Source organism: Macaca mulatta, chromosome 11 (assembly GCF_049350105.2).
Source record: "Macaca mulatta isolate MMU2019108-1 chromosome 11, T2T-MMU8v2.0, whole genome shotgun sequence".
Taxonomy (NCBI): Eukaryota; Metazoa; Chordata; class Mammalia; order Primates; family Cercopithecidae; genus Macaca; species Macaca mulatta.
In genome coordinates, this window is record NC_133416.1 from 18,828,602 (window position 1) to 18,835,179 (window position 6,578).

The following is a 6,578-nucleotide window of genomic DNA, read 5'->3' on the forward strand; positions in this document are numbered from 1 at the left end:
TTTTAAATTGTCCATATGTATTCTAAGGAATAATGTTTATTTTCAAGATGTCTGCTTAGTGATTCTCAACAAATATTCCACACTGTCTTGAAAGAGGGAAGCTTGAGTGACATAACCCCTTCCGGTACTGTTAACGCTGAGTGCAGGTGAATCTTACCTAGATCTTACAGTCAAGATCTTGACACCTCAGACATTGACCAAACCAGGTAGAAGACCCATTCCATTTCCCAAACACTTCAATTTTATTGCAACATGACACATTCTAGAGATAAGATTGGAATGGTAGACTAGGCAGAAATCGTTAAATTCTTAAATTCCAGACAAGGGGAGCCACTAAGGGTTTCCAGCTGTGCTTCAGAAAATCCAAACAGACAGTCCTGGGGAGGCTCTATGGAAGTAGAGGGTGATGAAGGAGAGGCTAAAACTAGAGAATCCAGTTACTAAACTGTAGCAATATTTCTATGGTCACTTAGACGGTGTCCTCTGGTAAAAACCTGAGATAATTATCCTAGTTCTACCGTAGCCTGGAAAAAACATTACTTTCACTCTGGACAATTTGCTATTTCTTATTTGGATTTCCACCTAAGAAGGAAGTACCTTAAAAAGCAGATTGAATAGCTGATGAGCAGAAAGACAAAACTTCTCTTTTTTACTGATTAAATTGGAATTCTGATTTATAATTCAGCAATAATAAATATATGAGTGTGAATTCATTCTGAAGACTTGCATAGGCCCATAAAAAGGAAATATTTAAAATTTTTTCACACTTAAAGACAGAGACGTCTGTGAAGGCTCAGCATTTCAGCCCACTCACCTTCTAGTCAGTCATACTTCCCGCCCTCCCTTTATTTCTTAATTGCCATATAACATTTTAAGGTCATGTAGTCTGTTCTTCAGTTTCCTATCTATGAAAGGAAGATAATACTCATCCTAAAGTGTTATTTTGAGAATCGAATTATCAGTAGAAGAGAGGACACTAGAAAAAAAGTTGAAGTGTTATAAAAATGTAAAGGGATAAAAGATCAACTCTGTAAACAGAAATTGTTTGTCCTTGTGTTTCTGAGTGGGTCGTACATGGCTGTGCTGAAAAGACAAAAGACATTTAACTTATATAAAATGTATGTTCCTGCCTATTAATAATGTGTGAGAGTGTTCCATCCTTGGATTCTGTAAAATGTTGGGAAACACTGGTATTAGATATACAATGTTTCTAGGATTAAAATTGTAATGGAATATAAATTGGTAACTCCATAGAAGTTTTCTCAAGTGGTTGGAAAAATGTCCAGTTGAGGTGAGTCAAATCAGAATTTCTCAGTTTGGGGTAGGTCGTCCTCTGCTTATCATAAAAACAGTTCTCTTTACCACTTAATAATCTCAGTGCGCCTTTCCAGCGCTTATGCCATACTTCAGCCTTGCTTGAAAATGTGTGCTGTTGCTACCACTGATGTATCTGTTCTAGAAAGTAACAGGCTTTCATTTCCAGGACTGTCAAATCAGAAGTTTTCCCAAGAACATAAAGATTCACACTATTATTGCACATCATAGAACTCATGCCTGTAGCTTGAAAATAGAAGTCTTTGGTGTAGGCATTTGCTTGTTTGACAGTTCTGTTCTAAATTTTGAAACTAGTGGTACTGTAAAGTGCCTGTCTGACAGTGGTGTACCAGACCTTAGTCATGCAAAATAATTATTGTTCACGGTTCCTTAGCTGAAGTCAATAGCTCCATGCAAAACACAACATAATGCAGAGATCTAAAGTTACTAAATCGAAACGGAGAAAAAGAAGAATTTTAAACAGATTTGGAAGAAAAAAATAGACTCTACAAGATTTACCAAGTGATGTCTTGCAGCACATGGAAGGCTCTAGTCTTTCTAAAAGAAACTACATGATAGAAATGTTAACTTTTATTAATCCATTCTGGTAATTGTGGTCAGGAAGCTTACGTGAGTTCAAAAGAATGAGAGCAATTATGGAGATGTTAGCAAATAGTGTATAGTGTTTATTTTCTTAACTTGAAATCATATCTCCAGGTTTGTTTCTGCAAATTTGGTGTTTAAAGCCAGCAATACATCACCTATACTAAAGGAATTGATTAAATCAACTTAAAGAGCTACAGTTTTGGAACTAGAGTGGCAGGATGCCCTCCCTGGACCTTTGGTAAGCTCCATGAATCAGTGTAATAGTATATCCTGGAAAAGTCAATATTAACCCAACAAATAAATAATTTAGCCTCCATGTTGCCTGAAACATTTGCCAGGGAATTCTGGGAAGATTGCTGCTTGACTGCTTGAGCGAAAAGGATAACCTCGTTCTTAATCCTTGGTACACAATTGCATTTAAGACTACCCCCTTCTGGGAAAAACAAGGAAACAATAAAATCGATTGTTTCCCTGAACGAGACAAAAACACAGAAATAAATTAGAATTTCACAGACTACTTTATGACATATTTACCTACATTTACCTTCAACATTTCAATCTAATATTAAGGTGGAAGTACTTGTGATCATTATGTAATTATCTTATTATTCTTTTATTGTCAACTTCAATGAATTTTATAAAATTTTTCAATTTTTTAAAAATGTTACTTTTTAAATGATACTCAGTCCTTACATTGAGATTTGGTTTGTTCTTTCTTTTCTAGTTCCTTGAGGTGAATCATTAAGTTATTTAAAGTCTTTCTACTTTTTTGATGTACATGTTTATTGCTATAAACCTTTTTTCTTCATCCTGCTTTTGCTGTATCCTATAGATTTTGTTATGTTGTATTTCCGTTTTCTTTGTTTTAAGAAATTGTTGTTTCCTTCTTCATTACTTCATTGACCCTTTGGTCATCCAGGAATATGGTGCTTAAGTTTCATGTGTTTGTGTGTTTTCTGAGGTTCCTCTTGTTATTGATTTCTAGTTTTATTCCACTGTGATCAGAAAAGATACTTGGAATGGTTTCTACTTATTTGAATCAGTTGAGACTTGTTTTGTGGTCTAAGCAATGGTCTATTCTAGAGAACACATGTGCTGATGAAAAGACTGTGTATTCTGCAGCAGTTGGGTGAAATGTTCTCTAAATGTCAGAACTATTTAGTCTAGAGTAGAGTTTAACTTTGAGGTTTCTTTGTCGATTTTCTGTCTAGATAATCTGTCCATTAATGACAGTCAGGTGTTGAAATCCCTACCATTATTGTATTGCAGTCTCTCTCTCCATTCATATCTAATAATGTTTGTTTTATATACATAGGAATGCCAGTACTTGGTGCATAGATATTTATAATTGTTTTCCCTTGCTGAATTGTCCCCTTTATCATTATACAGTGATCTCTTTGTTTCTGTTTGTTTTTAATTTGTAGTCTATTTTATCTGATATAAGTATAGTTACCCTCACTCTTTTTTGGTTTCCAGTTTCATGGACTATCTTTTTCTACTCTTTTCACTTTCAACCTGTGTGTATCTTTCTAGGTGAAGTGGGAAGCTTGTGCATCTTAAAAAACGAATTTGTTATTGAGATATAATTTGCATATAGTGAATTGCACAAATTGTAAATGTATAGGTCAATGAGTTTTGACCAATGTATACTCCCATGTAACCAATACCCTGAACATTTCCATAACTCCAGAAAGTTCTTTTATGCTCCACTATGGTCTGAATGTTTGTGTCCCTCCAAAATTGATGTTGAAACTTAATCCCCATTGTGATGGTCTTAGGAAATGGGACTTTTTGGGGACTGATTAAGTCATGAAGGTGGAGCTGTCATGAATGGGATTAATACCTTTATAAAAGAGATTGAAGGGAGCTGCCTTGCCCCTTCCATCATGTGAGGAGGCAGCAGGAAGGAGCAATCTCACAAGCAAAGAGCAGCCCTGGCACACACCAAATCTGCTGGTGCCTTGATCTTGGACTTCCCAGCCTGTTGAACTGGGAGAAATAAATTTTCTGTTGTTTATAAATTACCCAGTCTAAGGTATTTTGTTATAGCAGCCTGAGCAAACTAAGCCATGCTTCTTTCCAGCCAATCACTGCCCCTATTCCATTAGAAACAACCACTATTATCATTTTGATTATTATACCTTAGTTTTGTGGTTTTTTAAATTTAATGTAAATGAAATCATACTCTTTTGTGTCTGCTTTCTTTTGCTTGATGTAATGTTGAAATTTAGTTAGATATTTTTGTGTGTAGCAGTAGTTTATTACTTTTTTATGTGATGTAGTTAACGTTTCCTTGTATGAATATACCGCAACTTGTCTTTACACTCTTCTGATGATGAACATTACGGTTTTTCCAGTTTTTGGTGTAAGTATGAATAAAGCTATTAAAATCATTCTTGAACAATCTTTTTGGTGGCCATATGCTTTCATTTCTCTTGGGTGAATATTGTATTTAGAAGCAGAGTTGTTGGATTATAAAACAGTTCTATGTTTATTTTATAAGAAACTATGAGACAGTTTTACTATTTGATTCCATTTTATACTCTCACTGGCAATGTATGAGAGTTTCATTTGCTCCACAGCTTTGCCAATATTCGATTTTGTTTGTCTTTAATTCTTGCCTTTGCAAGTTTGGGAAAGAAGCAAATCATTGTGGTTTTGATTTGCCTATCTGTGAAGACTAATGACATTAAATACCTTTTCATGTGCTTCTTAGTCATTCGTATATCTTCTTTTGTGAGTGTTCAAATATTTTGAATATTTTCTGTTTTTAATTTTCTACTTTTGTCTCAATTATTGTCATAGGTGTTCTTTTACATACCAGTTTTTTGTCAGATACATGGTATTGGGAATATTTTCTCTCAGTCTCTGGCTTGCCTATTTATTATCTTAATGATGTCTTTTGATGATGTTCAACTTATCGATTTTTTTGTTTTATAGATAATTTTTTGTATCTTGTCTAAAACATCTTTACCTACTCCAAGTTTGTGAAGATAATCGAGGTTTTCTTCCAGAGGCTTTATAGTATTAGCCTTGAGGTCTATGATTCAGCTTGAATTAATTTTTGTGTATGGTGTCAGTTAAGGGTTAAAGTTCATTTTTTTCCCATGTGGCTATTCAGTGGTTCCAGTCCTTTTTGTTGAAAGCTTTCCTTTCTTCATTGAATTGTCTTGGCACCTTGTTGAAAATCAATTGGCCAATTAAATATAGTTCTATTTCTGGATTCTGTTCTATTCTTTTGACCCACTTGTCTATCCTTATACCTTTACTATACTCTCTTGATTAGCTTCAATAATTTTTATCATTTTTCAGTTCTGTTCCTTTCATCGTGGCTACTTTTGCCACTTGCCAATATTAGGTTAAGAGTTTATTTCAGAAGTTAGCACAGCTTTCAAGCTGCTGTGTATCTCAGAGTGTCTATCTAAAAATTAGGAAAAATAAGAACTCCCTTATAGGGTCACTGGGAGAAATAAACAGTCTGGTATACATGTTTAAAGTGTATTATAATTCTAAAATAACCCTTAAGGTTTAGAATGTTGCTTATTTTTATTTCACTTTTTGCTCTCTTGACCTTAAAACATATTCTTATGTACGTTTACTGAAATCCCCCAGTAGGGTCTGCACTGTAAGTTTCAGATTGTGGCAGGGCACCTGTTCTGTGGATTTAGGGAAAAACAAAGGCCCAATATAGTTGAGAGGAGTGATAGGCACCTATTTTCTTCCTATTTACAGTAAGCCTTAACAGAGGGTGATGGTAATTCTTTCTGACATTTTTCCTTTGTCTGTTTTAACAGACAAAGACTCCTTTTTCAGATGAATGACCTTTGCTCTCCTCACCCCAAATCAATGACCTTTTAAACTGTTGTAATATTTACTAGGGAATTACTTGTTCTGAGGCTTGGATTGAGTTTCTCTAAAAGATGGTATTCTAGAATTTAAATGATGGTGAGAGGAAGGGTTGAAAAGCTGAATCCGTTCTTTTACCCAGACTAAACTAAGCTAAGTAATAACTCCTTCTCTTCCTCAATCATCTAAGAGCCTATAACAAAGATGAATAAAAAGTGTCAATTCTTTTACAACTTTTACCTGTTATCGCCCTAGTTCACACTCCAATTGTCATTCTTATTTCTAAATGGAAACTTTTCTTCCACAAGCTTAATGGCAACTTTTTACCTTTTTGGCCTTTGTGTTTACTAGATTATAAAATCCTGGAGGACAACTCTTTGATGTTATTTATCTTAGTTTTAGATTTTAGCCTCATACAAAGTACATTGCATTCATTTAATAAATGTTTATTCAATTAAATCAAGTGCTGATATTCTACCCAGTACAGTGTCTCATATATATATATATATCTATAATATATATATAATATTGCTTGATACACACACATATATGTGTGTGTGTGTGTGTATATATATAAAACAGGCAATAATTGTTCATGATTTAGTGATCGTAGGAACACAGTATTCATTGATTAATTAATAGTTTGGACACATTCTATATTTAGAGCATTAGATGAGTCAAGTGCTACTTTCTTTTTTAAAAAAATGTTAGAACCATTCAACTAGCATTCTGTAGACCAAATTATCTAAATAATAGCTCTCCTCTTCCTTTTTCTGCAATGTTATCCATAAGATTTGGCCTGTATCACCTTA